Source organism: Hyla sarda, chromosome 7 (assembly GCF_029499605.1).
Source record: "Hyla sarda isolate aHylSar1 chromosome 7, aHylSar1.hap1, whole genome shotgun sequence".
NCBI classification, from domain to species: Eukaryota; Metazoa; Chordata; class Amphibia; order Anura; family Hylidae; genus Hyla; species Hyla sarda.
Genome location: NC_079195.1, coordinates 169,693,293 through 169,713,082, shown reverse-complemented (window position 1 = coordinate 169,713,082; position 19,790 = coordinate 169,693,293).

Sequence of the window (19,790 nt, the reverse complement as noted above, 5' to 3'; positions counted from 1 at the left end):
GGGTTTAACCTGGAACAGTTTTTCTCCATATTTTTTGTATGGGCCATGAATATACTTATATACGTTTATCATATCCCCCCCTTAAACGTCTCTTCTCAAGACTAAACAATTGTAACTCCTTTAATCGCTCCTCATAGCTAAGATGTTCCATGCCCCATATTAGTTTAGTAGCACGTCTCTGCACCCTTTCCAGCTCCACAGTGTCCCTTTTATGGACAGGTGCCCAAAACTGAACAGCATATTCCAGGTGAGGCCGTACCAATGCTTTATAAAGGGGGAGTATTATGTCCCTGTCCCTTGAGTCCATGCCTCTTTTGATACATGACAATATCCTGCAGGCTTTGGAAGCAGCAGCCTGACATTGCATGCTATTCTGTAGTTTGTGATCTACAAGTACACCCAGATCCTTCTCTACCAGTGACTCTGCCAGTTTAATCCCCCCTAAGACATACGATGCATGCAGGTTATTAGTACCCAGATGCATAACTTTACATTTATCCACATTGAACCTCATTTGCCAAGTGGATGCCCAGACACTTAGTCTATCCAAGTCATCTTGTAACCTATACACATCCTCTATAGACTGTACCATGCTACAAAGCTTGGTGTCATCTGCAAGTTTTAGGCCAGTGTTTCCCAACCAGGGTGCCTCCAGATGTTGCAAAACTACAACTCCCAGCATGCCTGGACAGCCAAAGGCTGTCCAGGCATGCTGGGAGTTGTAGTCTTGCCACATCTGGAGGAACCCTGGTTGGGAAACACTGTTTTAGGGCTTGGGCAACTTACCGGCTTCCGTAGGATCCAGCGCCGCACGACATTGCCGCAAGACAATGCCGCGCAACAGTGCCGCCCAACGATCTCCGTCACCGATCGTTGCTGGAGCCTCGGAAGGGTAAGTGAACGACTTCGCCGGTCCCCTTCAGCTGTTTAGTTTTGCAACAGCTGGAGGACTACAGTTTACAGACCACAAACCAGTGGTCTGCAAACTGTGGCCCTCCAGCTGTTGCAAAACTACAACAACCAGCATGCCCTGACAGCCAAAGCCTGACATTACAGTGCAGCCGCCCGGGCTCCTCATACGGCCTCCCCGCTACCCTCACTTATGGGGACACTGATATACATCCCCCTTGTCTCCCACCTGCGCCACTCAGCTCCCGCTGCTACAAGACTACAACTCCCAGCGTGTCCTCACTGTAAGGGCATGCTGGGACTTGTAGTCTTGCAACAGTTAGCAGTCAGATGGGAGTTGTGTGGCGCTGGCATGTGAGAGGGGTGGGATGTAAATCACTGCAGTGTCCCGGTAGCGCAGTGAGGGTAGCGGGGAGAAAGTATGTCGGAGCCCGGGCGGCAGTAGCTTTTCCTGCTCCATGTTGCAGCTGGAGTAAATTTTGTCAACTTTTACGGCCGTTGCGACAGTTTATTGCGCAGCTGTGACTGTCTCAGTTAATAAATACCTGACCACTGCAAGTCAAAAATGAAAACTTGCGTAAATCAAGCGGGGAAAAAAAAAGTGACTTTCTAGCTCTTGCTCTTGAAAAATAGGGTAGGCGCAATTGCGACAATTTTGCGCCAAAAATAGTCAGAAAAAAATGACTAAACCCCTTAGTAAATGCCCCTCATAGAGATGAGGAGGCAGCTCAATCGGTAATAATCCAAAATGTATATTTATTTAATAGATAGCATAGTAAAAACAATATAAAAAAACAGTCAAGTGGGGGAGAGACAGGATGGGAAGACTAGGAGACATGTCGTTCAGACAGCCGTTTCGTGCCCATAATGCACTTCTTTGGACCACTGATAGCTAACTCATGGATCAGGTGTGTTATAAATAGGTATAGTAAGGGGCCCACTCTCTGAAGTAGACATAAACACATAAAATTCTCCTGCAGCACCCACTGTCATCTGCCTGATGAAGGGCGATACAGGGGCCAGAGTATCCTGACATCATGACCCTGCCCTTTGTGACGGCACGACCCACCGCCTCAATACAAGTCTATGGGAGTGGGCGTAATGGCCACCACGCCCCTCCCATAGACTTGCATTGAGGGGGCGGGCCGTGACATCACAAAGGGGCAATGCCATGACGTCACGATACTCTGGCCCCTGTATCGCCCTTCATCAGGCACGGAGGAAACTTCACTCCATGCAGCAGATGACAAGGGGTGCTGCAGGAGAGATCGCGGAGGTTTCCAGCAGCGGGACCCCCGAGATCAGTCATCTTATACCTTATCCTTTGGATAGGGGATAAGATGTGTAGGGGCAGAATACCCCTTTAAGTCAGGGTCATTTTCTAACATGAACCTATATTTATATATACAGTGGTTTTCCTGATAACATTGTTCATAGGCATACTTTTTAAATAAAAAAACAAAACGTGACTTGCTATTAACATTAGATTCTGTTCTTTCTTTTTTAGGTCTAAGCAACATAATTCTATTTGTGCGTTCCGCACTTTTGATAATTTCTTCAGGATAACCTCGGGCAAGTAATCTGCCTCGGTCTTCAGCCTGTTTTTGATATGATATGCCTCATCACTATTTATCCATTTGAGCCCAATAAATTGACTATAGGGAATGGCTTTTTGTTTACTGACAAAGGGTGAGAACTAGTGTAGTAGCATAATTTTAGATATGATTTTACGGTAACCTTCAACATGTTCATCCTCCACAATTACTAACTCAGTATCAAGAAACTCCAGAGTTTGATCACCAGAAGTAGAAGTAAAGTGCATATTCTAATCTTTGTTGCCATTTAGGTAGATAACAAAGGCTTGACATTGGTCCTCCATCCCTTTCCACACAACAACCACATTATCTACATATCTCATAGATAATTTTAAGTTTAAAACAAAAGATATTTGGCTGGAAAACACAAAAATGCTTTCAAACAGGGTGAGGAAAAGGTTGATGAAGATACAAGAGACAGGAGTCCCAATAGCTGTACCGACCTTCTACCTAAACTAGTCCTCGCCATGTCTGAAAGCATTATGTGAAAGAATAAAAAATAAAGTATCACAAGCAAAATTGATAAAGTTAATGCATTTCTCAGTATATGCAAAAAAATGACGGATGGCCTGTACACCCTCATCCAAAGGGATACGGGTGTACAGGCTCTCTATGCCAATCGCAGTTAGACTGTATCCTATTTGCCAGTCAAAAGCATCAAGTGTCCTAATCAGGTCACTGGTGTCCTTAAAGCATGCAAAAAAAAAAGTGATATGTTACTCAGTGACTAATCCTGATCATGTACATACCATTTGTATGTGTCTGGGACCTATGTATCCCTAACAAATAGCATTTATATGTTGCTCACTTGCTGTGTGTTCTTGCCTTATGGAGGGTGTGTGTCCATCTCTCTTCCTCACTGTGATGACTCATCTGCTCTGAGTCTGGGAGCAGCATGGCAGTCTGCAAATCACTGCACAGTAGTTTTTATGCATACATTTTCTATCTGTTCCTAGTAAAGCTGGATGCTAATCAACATAGTTGTCACTATGTGTGTCATTCAGCTTTCACGGAATCCTGAATGTCTGATCAACTGTTCCTGTCATTCAGGAGTCAGAGAAAGCTTTGGCTGTTCAAGCATGCTGGGAGTTGTAGTTTTGCATTGCAACAGTGGCAGCTGCAGTGTTTGTAAAGCACTGTGTTAGAGCAGTGTTGCCTTTAGCTGTTGCAAAACTACAACTCCCAGCATACCCGCACATCCTTTGTCTGTAGTTTTGCAAGAGATGGAAGCACACAGCTAGAGAATACACAGCTCTAAAACAGAGTTTTACAAAGACTGTACCCCCAGCTGCTGCAAAACTACAAATCCCAAAATGGGATTTGTAGTTTAGGAACAGCTGAAGGCTGTAGTGGTGCAATGGTGATCTCCTATACTGGATACCAACTTATTTTACGGCTGGTATCCAGTTTTCTGAACGACATTTCTTTACAGAGCGGGAGCGCTCACTTCAACTGTCTGATGCCTCTGTGCGCATGGACAGTGCCCGTCCTTCTCCTTTTACTTCTCCCCGTGCGGGAGATGCGCTGGGCAGTGATGGCGAACCTATGGCACGCGTGCCACAGGTGGCATGCCGAGCCCCCTCTGTGGGCACGCGGCCATAGTTCGCCATGGATGTCTTTCAGGGCACACCGGATGGCCGGGCCATCTGGGAAATGTTTAAAAATGCATTTTTCTTTTAAATTAGTGGCTCCGGCCGCTCTATCCCCTGTCCTCCGGCCGCTCTGTCCCCCATCCTCCGGCCGCTCTATCCCCCCTTCCTCTGGGCCACTCTTTCCCCCTTCCCCGGCCGCGCACACTAACTGCAGACGCAGGGGCTGCCCCACAGCTGCGCACGTCTCCTTCCACCTCCTGAGATGCTCCTGGCCGCAACTCCTGGCACCGAGTGTCCATTCCTCGGCATGAGGAAGAAGTGGGCGATGGTACTAAGTGTGCAGCAGATGGGAGTGGACGTGCCCGGCCTCTGACCTAAACATGGCTGCCGCAGGTGAGAAAAGTGCACAGACCGAGGACGGGAGGGGAGTGGGATTTATGTATGTATGATGTGTGTAATATGTATGTATGGTGTGTATTATGTATTATGTATGTATGATGTGTGCAATATGTATGTATGATGTGTGTAATATGTATGTATGGTGTGTATTATGTATGTATGTATATATTTATGATGTGTGTAATATGTATGTATGTATGATGTGTGTAACATGTATGTATGGTGTGTGTAATATGTATGTATGATGTGTGTAATATGTATGTATGGTGTGTGTAATATGAATGTATGATGTATGTAATATGTATGTATGGTGTGTGTAATATGTATGTATGGTGTGTAATATGTATGTATGATGTGTGTAATATGTATGTATGGTGTGTGTAATATGTATGTATGATGTATGTAATATGTATGTATGGTGTGTGTAATATGTATGTATGATGTGTGTAATATGTATGTATGGTGTGTAATATGTATGTATGATGTATGTAATATGTATGTATGGTGTGTGTAATATGTATGTATGATGTGTGTAATATGTATGTATGGTGTGTAATATGTATGTATGGTGTGTGTAATATGTATGTATGATGCGTGTAATATGTATGTATGGTGTGTATTATGTATGTATGTATATTTTTATGATGTGTGTAATATGTATGTATGTATGATGTGTGTAACATGTATGTATGGTGTGTGTAATATGTATGTATGATGTGTGTAATATGTATGTATGGTGTGTGTAATATGTATGTATGGTGTGTGTAATATGTATGTGGTGGTCGCCGCCTGGTGCTGCGCCATTTTATGCTAGGGACGTTAGGGACCAACTCTGAATAGGTGGCCTTGACGTGGCGAGTGGGCTTGTACTTTTTGATCAAAAATGTATACTAACAACCTGTTAGCTTTTGATATTATGCTGAGAAGCAATCAGATCATTATACAAGATTGTAGATGTGCACCATGTCTGTTTCTTCTACCTGAATTCATAATATGTATGTATGATGTGTGTAATATGTATGTATGGTGTGTGTAATATGTATGTATGGTGTGTAATATGTATGTATGGTGTGTGTAATAGGTATTTATGGTGTGTAATATGTATGTATGATGTGTGTAATATGTATGTATGGTGTGTATTATGTATGTATGGTGTGTGTAATATGTATGTATGGTGTGTGTAATATGTATGTATGATGTGTGTATTATGTATGTATGATGTGTGTAATATGTATGTATGGTGTGTAATATGTATGTATAGTGTGTAATATGTATGTATGGTGTGTGTAATATGTATGTATGGTGTGTAATATGTATGTATGATGTGTGTAATAGGTATTTATGGTGTGTAATATGTATGTATGATGTGTGTAATATGTATGTATGGTGTGTATTATGTATGTATGGTGTGTATTATGTATGTATGGTGTGTATTATGTATGTATTATGGATGAATGATGTATTATGTATGATGTGTGCATGTGTATATTATGTATGCATGTATTATATACCGTATGTATGATGTTTGTATTTATGTATTATGTATGCATAATATATATATATATATATATATATATATATATATATATATATACATAATGCATAAATAAAAACATCATACATATATAATACATACATACATATGCACACCATACATAATACATACACAAATCCATAATATATACATACACATCATGCATAAAGACATCATACATACACACATCATACATACAGTACATACATAACATATATATATATATATATGTTATGTATGTACTGTATGTTATTTATGTATGATGTATTTATGTATGATGTGTTTATGTATATATAATGGATTTGTGTATGTATTATGTATGGTGTGCATATGTATGTATGATGTATGTATTATACATGTATGATGTATGCAGGTACTATATATGTATGATGTTTGTATGTATGCATATAGTATGTATTTATGCATTATGTATGTATGATGTGTGTGTGTGTGTGTGTGTGTGTGTATATATATATATATGTGTGTGTGTGGGTTATGCATGTATGATGTGTGTATGTATGTATGACGTAAGTATGTATGTATTATGAATCAGAACAAAAGAAAAAAGAAAGCTGCCTCCAGCTCTTCCAAGGATAAAGGTGCTTGTAGTATTAAAACATCAAATCTTTAATAAGTATGCATTAAAAATAGAAAAAGGTGGACATCATAAAAGAAAAGTGAAACTCCAGTGCGTTTTGGGCTACATGTAGCCATGATTAAGAGCTACATTTTGCTCAAAACGTGTTGGCGTTTCGCTTCTCTTTTATGATTGATGTTCACCTTTTTCACCTTGAAAGAGGCAACTTTCTTTTTTCCTTTGTTCTGATACACGGGACACGGCCCACTCTCTGCAGTCCGTGCTCTTCTACCAGCAAATATACTAAAAACTACTACAGCACCGACCTAGCATCCAACCCGGTAGCTGAAATAACATTTTTAATTTTTTTTAATGTATTATGTATGTATTTTTTATTATGTATGTATTATCTACCCAATTCCCCACACAGCACCCATAGCACCCCTCAAACACACACAGCACCCCCCACACACACACACAGCACCCCCACACACAGTACCTCACACACACACACACACACACAGCACCCCCACACACAGCACCTTTAGACACACAGCACCCCTCAAACACACATACACAGCACCTCACACACACAGCCCCCCCCACACACAGCACCCCCACACACAGCACCTCACACACACACGCAGCACCCCCACACACAGTACCTTTAGACACACACGCAGCACCCCACACACAGCACCTTTAGACACACAGCACCCCTCAAACACACACACAGCACCCCCACACACACACAGCACCCCCCCACACACACAGCACCCCCCCCACACACACACAGCACCTCTTACACACACACACAGCACCCCTCAAACAGCACCTCACACACACACACACAGCACCCCCACGCACAGCACCCCTCAAACACACACACACAGCACCCCTCAAACACACACACACACACACACACACACACAGCACCCCCACACACAGCACCTTTAGACACACAGCACCCCTCAAACACCCACACACAGCACCCCTCAAACACAGCACCACCCCTCAAACACAGCACTTCACACACACAGCACTCCCCAAACACATCACCCCCACACTCAGCACCTCAGACACACAGCACCCCTCAGGCAAATACACAGCACCCCTCAAACACACATCATCTCTCAAACACAGCACCCCACAGACAAACACACAGCACCCCTCAGACACACACAGCACCCCTCAAACATACATCACCCCACACACATCAGTATTCTTATTTAATTGCTGTGCTGGCACTTTGAAGGAAAAAAAGTTGGCATGCGTTACGGTTTGGGCACTCAGGTTCAAAAAGGTTCGCCATCACTGCCCTAGAGGCAGAGAGCGCTCACTCTCTGCCTCCAGTATTGCCCGGGTGCACGGAGGTGTCAAACAGAGCGCTCGCTCTGTAATGTCAGTCGGCGCTCACATATGATAAGATAAGGGGCACATGTGCTGGGGACTATGTGTCAGTCACACAGCGGTCCCAGCGCTGGTGGACAGGGGATAGATGGCCGCGGGGAATAGGGAACCCCTGGCCACGCCTATCTGACTGTCAGTGACAGCATATAAATATATTTTTTGAGCTAATAAAAGCCATAAAAAGAGAGAGAAAAGTAAGTCTGGAGACATATTTTAACACCATACTCACACTGTGGTTAGGTTATATGCCCCAAACCTAATGACAGTTGCGCTTTAAGGTAAGTAGGAGTCTCAGTCAACAGAGGGCGCAAAAGCCACTCTAGATACTTAGACAAAGGCTCTGTCATCGACTCGATCCCAGCCACAAATGGCCTACCATGGGTCGGGTCAGTGACTTGTGAACCTTAGGTAACAGGTACCGTTTATGTTTTTTAGGGGAAACTGGTAAAAAATGCTCTGCCACCTTCTGACTGAGTATTCCTTTCTCAACCTGTTCTCTGAGGAAACTCCTAAGAGGACTGAGATACTTATTAGTAGGGTTTGACTTCAGGGGTTCATAAGTAGTAGTGTCAGCAAGTTGCCTGATAACTCCAGCTTCGTAATCTTCTTTATACATGACGACCATAAACCCCCCCCCCCCCTTGACACGCTTGCTTGTGTAAGGTCGCTGACGTTGCAAAGCCAGGGGTATTAGCATGAGGTGGGCCTGTGGGTCAGGTCCGTGTCATAACCGGGAGATGTCCACTGCTATCAGCAGCTCACATCTGCCGGTAATGACGGACATCGGAGATTGCTATGGGTTGCTAGGGAAGCCTAGCAATCAAGAACAGGGGGCCTCCCATTATAAAATTTCAAATCACCCCCCCTTTTCTAATTATTTAAATAAAACACTGTACAAACAAGAAAAGAGATTAATAAAAAATGATCGAAAAGCCAGAAATACATAAAACCGTTAAAAGCTACTGCTCATATCGCAAAAAACAAACCCTAACACAGCTCCGTAGGTGGAAAAAAGAAAAAGTTATAGGGGTGAGAACATGGTAATAAATAAAGTTTCTTTTTCAAGTTTTCATTTTTTTTTAACCATATAACAAAACAAAAAATATTTAAATTTGTTATAATTGGAAACTAACCCATAGAATAAAGTTAGCATGTCAGATTTACCATATTTTGAACTCCACAAGAAACAAAGCGACTTCCCATGCGTAACTGATCTACGCCAAAAATACATATAAGCTCACAAAAGGCAAACCAGTGTCCAGAGATCAAATGTAAAACACTTATTGATATCGTTGTCATTACTGCACAGAAAGAAGGAGCACATACCAAGGTTTTGAATGCCGTGATCTCTTAATTGCTTCATTCAGGGTAGACGGTGGAGGAAGAGGGAGGGTGAACGGGTGCTTCGGAAGAACTTCGGGCAACTGTCCGTATCACGCTGGTCCCCGATTCATCAGGCCCTACGTCACAGGACTAGAGAGAGTGTTTCAACATCACCGTGGGACAGGGGCGGACACAAACAGCAGAGGGCCCCTGTGCAAAAAATGTGTCTGCCCCCCCCCCCCTTTAGGCAGCATAGATTTAGATCCCCCTTTAGGCAGCATAGATTTAGAGCCCCCCTTTAGGCAGCATAGATTTAGATCCCCCTTTAGGCAGCATAAATTTAGAGCCCCCCTTTAGGCAGCATAGATTTAGAGCCCCCCTTTAGGCAGCATAGATTTAGAGCCCCCCTTTAGGCAGCACAGATTTAGATCCCCCTTTAACCCCTTAAGGACCCAGGACGTACTAGAACGTCCTGGCACCCTGGGCTTTAAGGACCCAGGACGTACTAGTACGTCCTGGTGTTTCTCCGGTCTCTGCCGCGCCCCGGGCAGAGATCGGAAGCGGATGCCTGCTGAAATCCTTCAGCAGGCATCCAGGGCAAACGCCGAGGGGGGCCATGTAGGCCCCCCATGTCGGCGATCGCCGCAAATCGCAAGGGAAATCGCCCTTGCGATCTGCGGCGATACCGGGCTGATCGGGTCTCTGGGACCTGACCGCCCGGTAATTTCGCATGATCCCGGCTGTCACAGACAGCCAGGACCATGCTGGAGTATAGGAGCGAGGTGGCAAGCCGGCCACCTCCTCCTATACCCTGCGATCTGTCGGTTAGTTAACCGACCAATCGCAGGAGGGGGGGCGGTTACTTCCTCCCGTCCTGCCTGGCCCCTTGAAGTCCGGAGAGGACGGGAGGAAGACCGCAGGACGCGGCGGGGGACGGGGGAGTGCTGGGGACCGGCCCCGGTACTTACCTCGTCCCTGAAGACCCGGATCCCGGCGAGGAAGAAGGCGGCGGCGGCGACAGGTGAGTAGATCTTCAGCCGCGGTCGGGCCCTTTACAGCAATGCACGTCGCCGTAAAGCGACGTGCATTGCTGTAATGGGACCCTGTAAACTACAACTCCCAGCATGCCCAGACAGCCCTTGGCGTCTGGGCATGCTGGGAGTTGCAGTTTTGCAACATCTGGAGGTCCACAGTTTGGAGACCACTGTGCCCTTCCAGATGTTGCAAAACTACACATCCTCAGCATGCCCTTACTGTCCAGGCATGCTGGGAGTTGTAGTGCTGTAACATCTGGCCCTTCAGATGTTGCAGAACTACAACTCCCAGCATGCCTGGACAGTTTTGGCATACTGGGAGTTGTAGTTTTGCAACATCTGGAGGGCTGCAGCTTGGACACCACTACACAGTGGTCCCCAAACTGTTCTCCTCCAGCTGTTACGTAACCACTACTCCCAATATGCCCTTCGGCTGCCTGGGCATGCTGGGAGTTGTGGTTTTGCAACAACTGGAGGCACACTGGTTGGGAAACATTGTCTGTTTCCTAACTCAGTGTTTCCCAACCCTTGTGCCTCCAGCTGTTGCAAAACTATAACTGCCAGCATGCACTGATAGACTGTGCATGCTGGGAGTTGTAGTTTTGCAACAGCTGGAGGTCCCCCCCCTTGTGAATGTACAGGGTACATTCACATGGGCAGGGGCTTACAGTGAGTATCAGGCTGCAAGTTTGCGATGCAGCAAATTTTGCGCGGCAGCTCAAACTCGCAGCGGGAAACTCGCTGTAATCCCCCGCCCGCGTGACTGTCTCCTAAAAACACTACACTACACTAACACAAAATAAAATAAAAAGTAAAAAACACTACATATACACATACCCCTACACAGCCCCCCTCCCCTCCCCAATAAAAATGAAAAACGTCTGGTACGCCACTGTTTCCAAAATGGAGCCTCCAGCTGTTGCAAAACAACAACTCCCAGTATTGCCGGACAGCCGTTGACTGTCCAAGCATGCTGGGAGTTTTGCAACAGCTGGAGGCACCCTGTTTGGGAATCACTGGCGTAGAATACCCCTATGTCCACCCCTATGCAAATCCCTAATTCAGGCCTCAAATGCGCATGGCGCTCTCACTTCGGAGCCCTGTCGTATTTCAAGGAAACAGTTTAGGGTCACATATGGGGTATCGCCGTACTCGGGAGAAATTGCCTAACAAATTTTTGGGGGCTTTTTCTCTTTTCACCCCTTATGAAAAGGGGAAGTTGGGGTCTACACCAGCATGTTGGTGTAAAAAAAAAATATTTTTTACACTAACATGCTGGTGTTGCCCTATACTTTTCATTTTGACAAGAGGTAAAGGGGAAAAAAGCCCCCCAAAATTTGTAATGCAATTTCTCCCGAGTACGGAGATACCCCATATGTGGGCGCAAAGTGCTCTGGGGGCGCACAACAAGGCTCAGAAGGGAGAGTGCGCCATGTACATTTGAGGTGATTTGCACAGGGGTGGCTGATTGTTACAGCGGTTTTGACAAACGCAAAAAAGAAAAAAAAAACACATGTGACCCCATTTCGGAAACTACACCCCTCACGGAATGTAATGAGGGGTGCAGTGAGAATTTACACCCCACTGGTGTCTGACAGATCTTTGGAACAATGGGCTGTGCAAATAAAAAATTTTGTACAGCCCACTGTTCCAAAGATCTGACAGACACCAGTGGGGGGTAAATGCTCACTGTACCCCTTGTTACATTCCTCAAGGGGTCTAGTTTCCAAAATGGTGTGCCATGTGGGGGTTATTTTGCTGTCCTGGCACCATAGGGGCTTCCTAAATGCGACATGCCCCCGAGCAAAATTTGCTCTCAAAAAGCCAAATATGACTCCTTCTCTTCTGAGCATTGTAGTTCGCCCGTAATGCACTTCATGCCAACTTATGGGGTACCTCCATACTCAGAAGAGATGGGGTTACAAATTTTGGGGGGTATTTTCTGCTATTAACCCTTGCAAAAATGTGAAATTTGGGGGGAAACACACATTTTAGTGAAAATTTATTTTTATTTTTTTACATATGCAAAAGTCGTGAAACACCTGTGGGGTATTAAGGCTCACTTAATTCCTTGTTACGTTCCTCATGGGGTCTAGTTTCCAAAATGGTATGGCATGTGTTTTTTTTTGCTGTTCTGGCACCATAGGGGCTTCCTAAATGCAACATGCCCCCCAAAAACCATTTCTGAAAAACGTACTCTCCAAAATCCCCTTGTCGCTCCTTCCCTTCTGAGCCCTCTACTGCGCCCGCCGAACACTTTACATAGACATATGAGGTATGTGCTTACTCGAGAGAAATTGGGCTACAAATAAAAGTATACATTTTCTCCTTTTACCCCTTGTAAAAATTCAAAAATTGGGTCTACAAGAAAATGCAAGTGTAAAAAATGAAGATTGTGAATTTTCTCCTTCACTTTGCTGCTATTCCTGTGAAACACCTAAAGGGTTAAAACTCTGACTGAATGTCATTTTGAATACTTTGGGGGGTGCGGTTTTTATAATGGGGTCATTTGTGGGGTATTTCTAATATGAAGACCCTTCAAATCCACTTCAAACCTGAACTGGTCCCTGAAAAATAGTGAGTTTGAAAATTTTGTGAAAAATTGGAAAATTGCTGCTGAACTTTGAAGCCCTCTGGTGTCTTCCAAAAGTAAAAACACGTCAATTTTATGATGCAAACATAAAGTAGACATATTGTATTTGTGAATAAAATAAAATAAATATTTGGAATATCCATTTTCCTTACAAGCAGAGAGCTTCAAAGTTAGAAAAATGCTAAATTTTCAAATTTTTCATCAAATTTTGGGATTTTTCACCAAGAAAGGATGCAAGTTACCACAAAATTTTACCACTATGTTAAAGTAGAATATGTCACGAAAAAACAATCTCGGAATCAGATTGATAAGTAAAAGCATTCCAGAGTTATTAATGTTTAAAGTGACAGTGGTCAGATGTTCAAAAAATGGCCGGGTCCTAAGGTGTAAAATGGCTGGGTCCTTAAGGGGTTAAGCAGCATAGATTTAGATTCCCCTTTAGGCTCTGCTGCCTAAAGAGGATCTAAATCTATGCTGCCTAAAGGGGGTTCTAAATCTATGCTGCCTAAAGGGGAGCCCTATATCTACAGCATAAATTTAGAGCCCCCCTTTAGGCAGCATAGTTTTAGAGCCCCCCTTTAGGCAGCATAGATTTAGAGCCCCCCTTTAGGCAGCATAAATTTAGAGCCCCCCTTTAGGCAGAATAGATTTAGAGCCCCCTTTAGGCAGCATAGATTTAGAGCCCCCCCTTTAAGCTATGCTGCCTAAAGGGGGTCTCTAAATCTATGCTGCCTAAAGGGGGGCTCTAAATCTATGTTGTAGATTTAGAGCCCCCCTTTAGGCAGCATAGCTTTAGATCCCCTTTAGGCAGCAGATATTTAGAGCCCCCACATCAGGCACTGGCAGCATACTTACATCTGCCGGCGGGTCGCGGGATGCAGGGATTTCTTGGAGGTGCGCGCTATAAGTGATGTGTGCACGTCATCGCATGTGCCGCGCAGGAAGTCGGCGTAGCAGCGCAGCGCTGCGCTTGCACCTGCGTGCACCTCCACCAGGAAGTACCCGCATCCCGTGACCCGAAGGCAGATGTAAGTAGCTATTAGCAGAAATCTCCTGCCCAGCTCCCCGGGACTGCATGTCCCGGGCGTCGGGACACGAGAGCAGAAATTTTGGGGCCCCTTACACAGCTCAGGCCTGGGCCCCCTGGACACCCCTCACAGTACCGCCAATTGCACATATCGCGTTGCATGTCCTACGACGTATAACATGATACCAGTATTACAAATTGGGCTACTACCCCCATGCATTCTCCCCCTTGATCAACCTCCTGTGCCATTTCAACCACTCCCCACTGTGCTATATCATTTTCCACCCCCCTTATCCTCCCCATGCCACTTTATTCCCCCCCTCTGATCCCACCCCCTGCCACTTTATCCCCCCCTCTGATCCCCCTGCCACTTTATCCCCCCTCTGATCCCCCTGCCACTTTATTCCCTCCCCCGATCCCCCCCTGCCACTTTATTCCCCCCGACTGATCCCCCCCCCCTGCCACTTTATTCAGAGATAATGGGGAAGAATTATCAGATCCTATGCAGAGGGAAAGTGGAGCAGTTGTAGATCGCTTCTTAAATTTTCAGATGCCTTTAAAAAAATAAAAATAAAAAAAAGAACAATCTGGTTGCTATGGGCAACTGCTCCACTTTCCCTCTGCACAGGATTTGATAAATCTCCCCCATTATCTCTGAATTTCATGTGTGTTGTGGCCTCTCTGCTGACTTGTGGTTTTCTCCTGATGCCTCATATACATGTTTTTAATTTGGTTGGTTGGTTGAACTTTTAGCGATATGTGGACACTTTTTGTTTTGTGTAGGTACTTTTTTTGGGAGTTTTACCCTTACAGTTACAGTCACCGGCAGATCAGCCAGATATTGTGGCAGCAGTGGTGGCCGGTCACAGGGGGCTCAGTCATGATTGTGACAGCTGCAACCATGATATTTATACCACTTGTGTATTAGAGCCAGAATACTTTAAATTTTCAACTTTCAGACCTATATGAGGCTTGTTGCTTTTTGTGCCACCAATTTTACTTTGTAATGGCATCAATCATGCTACCATGAAATACACAGTAAAAAAAAAATGCCATTTTGTGACTTTTGGGGGCTTCCGTTTATACAAAAAGTAGTATACTTAAAATCATCCTCTTCTGACCCCTATAACTTTAGCATTTTTCCATATACTGGGATGTGTGAGGGCTCATCTTTTGCGCTTTGATCTGTAGTTTTTACTGGTACCATTTTTGTTTTGATGCGACTTTTCGATCGCTTTTTTTAAATAAATTTTTTATGGTATATGAAATTACAAAAAATTAGCAATTGTGGACTTTGGTATTTTTTTAACAATTATGCCATTGACCGTGTGGGATAATTAACGTTATATTGGAATAGTTTGGACATTTATTTATTGATTCTTAAATCAATAAATGTGGTGGGTGTGTTAAATGCAGTGTGTGGGAATTATATAGTGCAGTGTTTTTCAAACAATGTATCTCCAGCTGTTGCTAAACTACAACTCCCAGAATGCCTAGACAGCTGTTGGCTTTCTGGGCATACTGGGAGTTGTAGTTTTGTAACAGCTGGAGGCACACTGTTTGGAAAACACAGACATAGTAATTTGTGTGTGAGTATGTAGTATAGGTTACCTTCACATGATACACATTCCCCTATACAGGAACTTCTTCCTGGGCCTCCATTGCATAGTAGTCAGGCTCTTCCTCCCCATGTGACTGATCACATGGTAATGACATCACCAAAGGTCCTCTGCCTCCCATACACAGCCCTATGTTCGTCAGTTATCGCTCCATTGTGCTGCTGTCCTCTGTAAGAGCCTTATCCAGGGAGGAGAGGACAGTTGGCAGGAAGTATTTTGCAGCTGCCAGTGGGCTGCTGCAGGGGGGTGCAGAAGGGGCCCGGCCCCCCCCCTGGAGATGGGGCCCCTTACTGGAATACTGGCTGTACCCCCCTGATGGCGGCCCTGCACGAGAGATACAAATGCCACCTGCATCATTCAAGTCCCATGGCAGGGCCGGCCCAGCATGAGAGGGGGCCTGCTGCCGACGGGCCCCCTCTCACTCTGGGCCCCTGTGCAGTTGAACATGTTGCACATGTGATATATCCGCCCCTGCCGTGGGATACACTGAACACAATGACGTACAAATGATCGGGAGGACATATATAGAACAGGTATACAAGGACATAAATAAGTGATGATAAAAACAACACATCTTGTCTGCAAATCTAGTAGATAAATCACAGTAGATTTTATATGAAAACTCCCATTTCATTATATTCATTCAGGCTCAGTGGCCCTGTTGCGTTTGTCCGAAGAATACATCTGGATTCTTGCAACAGCAACTGTTGATGCATATCTCTGCCGCTGGGAGATTGTTCAATCCTTTCAAGGACTGTAAACTTAAAGGGGTACTCCGGTGGTCAACGTGTTTTTCCGTTTTTTACTTACCCTATTTGTTTTCGTTCATTTCTATTCTTGTTGTTTAAGCTTCTCTATTTTCGTTCTTTGTTGTCTTTTTATCCCCCACTTTGTTTTCCTATCTATTTCCTGTTTCTTGCTGTGCTGAAAACTACAAATCCCAGCATGCCTTTCTGGTTTGGGGCGGCTCCTTTTTTTTTTTGGTTGTTCCGCCCTTTACCCACCCTACTATTTTCCTGGGTCAGCCCCCTTATACACAGCACACTAATATAATCATTCCTGGTTGGGATACACTGGCATACACACAAAAGGGACTACAACTCCCAGCATGTGTCATTCAGGAGTCTTCAGTCTGTGGTATAACCCCAGCATGCTGCCTCTGTAGTCTCCATAGGCGTGCGCACAGGGTGTGCCGGGTGTGCACAGGCACACCCTAATCACCGCGGCCGCGGCCCACTGCTGCAGGACTTTTTTTTTTTTCCACTCAATATCAAACCCCAGCCCCCCACCGGACCTACCCGACATCACCCCAACGCCGTCGACACCCCCGCCCCCCCGCTCGGCGCCCCGCTATGGTCCCTACACTGACTATGACTGACCTTACATTCCACCCGGGGCTGCTTTAAGAGCGCGGGGGCTGATGGGTCAAGCGCGTCAGTGCGCACGGCTGCGCATGACGTCGTCGTCTAGGTTACTCATGGTGTGCAGTGCCTGGAGCCCGCAAGCGCGCACTGTGACTGGAGAGCCCGCACAGGAGAGGCCCGCTTCCAGGACAGGGAGAAGCCCAGGCCCCCAGCTCTGGTGTCTGGACTGCTGGAGAGGGCGGCTAAGGAGAGAGAGGCCTGCAGCAGCAGCAAGTGCCGGTAAGTGGCTGCTGGTCTGCTGCCATGCCATACATGATGGGGATGTGGTCCTAAAATGTGAGCCTACCTACATTATGTAGGCTCACAGCTCAGGACTACATCCCCATCATGTATGATTGTGACTGTCTATTATATGTAGGCTCACAGCTCTATCTATCTATCTACTATCTATCTATCTCCTATCCATCTATCTCTCATATCTATCTCCTATCTATCCAGAGGCGTAGCGTGGGGGGTGCAGGGGGGGCCGGCCGCACCGGGCGCAACTCCCAGCATGCCCGGACCGGCAAAGGCTGTCCGGGCATGCTGGGAGTTGTAATTTAACAACAGCTGGAGGCCCCCTGGTTTTTAGTATACAGTACTAGTTTTTATATGCTCTGGCCGGCCCCCGCATGCAGCCACACACGGGAGCCATCCCGGGCACATAAAAAGAAGTATTCCTAATCCTATCCCGGACATCCCTGTCTCCCGAAAAATCTTTTCGGGACATAAGGATGTCCGCCGGTCACTCACCATTCCCCGGCCAGCGCGCGTCCTCCTTCGGTCCTTCGCCTCTCCGCCTCTATGGTTGTACGCACGGGACGTCACTGACGTCCCGTGCGTACAACCATAGAGACGCAGGACGACCGCATAATCGTCGCAGGAGAACGCGCTCTGGCCGGGGCCTGGTAAGTGACCGGCGGCTCGTCATCTTCTTGAGTGTTCCGGTCACCGCTCCTCCGGTCCCGGCACCTACTGCTATGGTCCATAGGCCATAGCAGTAGATGTGACCCCGGGCCGGAGGAGCGGTGACCGGAACACTGTGGGGGCAGTACAGACATACAGCCTCCAGCCATACACTGTATATGGCTGGAAGCTGTATGTCTGTGGGGTGGGGGGAAGCTGCCTACTATTGTGGGGGAACTGCTGACCTAATGTGGGGGGAGCTGCCTACAAATGTGGGGGGAGCTGCCTAATATTGTGGGGGGGAAGCTGCCTAATATTGTGGGGGAACTGCCTACTATTGTTGTGGGGTACCTGCCTACTATTGTGGGGGAAATGCTGATCTAATGTGGGGGAGCTGCCTACTATTGTGGGGGAACTGCTACTATTGTTGGGGAGCTGCCTATTAATGTGGGGGAGCTGCCTACTATTGTGGGCTAAAATCCACGGGTTAGGGGGGCGCAAATTACTTGCCTTGCCCCGGGTGCTGACAAGCCACACTACGCCACTGTATCTATCTATCTATAATCTATCATCTATCTATCATCTATCTATATATCTATCTATCTATCTCCTATCTATCTCATTTCTATCTATCTATCTCATATCTATCTCATATCTATCTCATATCTATCTCATATCTATCTCATATCTATCTATCTATCTCCTATCTCTCATATCCATCTATCGCATATCTATCTTTCTATCTCATATCTATCTATCTCCTATCTCTCATATCCATCTATCGCATATCTATCTATCCGCTGCCAGGACAAGGAGAGGCCCGCTTCCAGGACAGGGTGAAGCCCAGGCCCCCAGCTCTGGAGTCTGGACTGCTGGAGAGGGCGGCTAAGGAGAGAGAGGCCTGCAGCAGCAGCAAGTGCCGGTAAGTGGCTGCTGGCCTGCTGCCATGCCATACATGATGGGGATGTAGTCCTGAACTGTGAGTCTACCTACATTATGTAGGCTCACAGCTCAGGACTACATCCCCATCATGTATGATTGTGACTGTCTATTATATGTAGGCTCACAGCTCAGGACTACTATCTATCTATCTCTCATATCTATCTATCTCCTATCTATCTATCTATCTATCTATCTATCTCTCATATCTATCTATCTTATATCTATATATCTATTTATCTATATCATATCTATCTAATATCTATCTATCTAATATCTATCTATCTCATATCTATCTATCTCATATCTATCTATCTATATATATATATCCAAAATACCAACAGAGCAGCACATCCAAAAGGTAGATAAGAAAAACGGTGCCAGCGGTGAAATAGCCCGGTCAAGGCGGTCACACATCCAAGGTAGTAATCCGCAGCACTCCAGGAGTAGGTGCAAAAATAAAGTGCTTTATTCCATACTAATACAGAGCAACGTTTCAGCTGCCATGCAGCCTGCATGGCAGCTGAAACGTTGCTCTGTATTAGTATGGAATAAAGCACTTTATTTTTGCACCTACTCCTGGAGTGCTGCGGATTACTACATTGGATATCTATCTATCTATCTATCTATATATCTATCTATCTCATATCTATCTATCATCTATATATCTATCTATCTATATATCTATCTGTCTCATATCTATCTCTCTATATCATATCTATCTATCTATCTTCTATCTATCTCTCATATCTATCTATTTATCTATCTCATATCTATACATCTATCTATCTCATATCTATCTATCTATTTATCTCTCTCTCATATCTATCTTCTATCTATCTCATATCTATCTATCTATCTCATATCTATCTATCTCATATCTATCTTTCTATCTATCCCACTGCTGCCAGCATCTATTTTTCATTTATT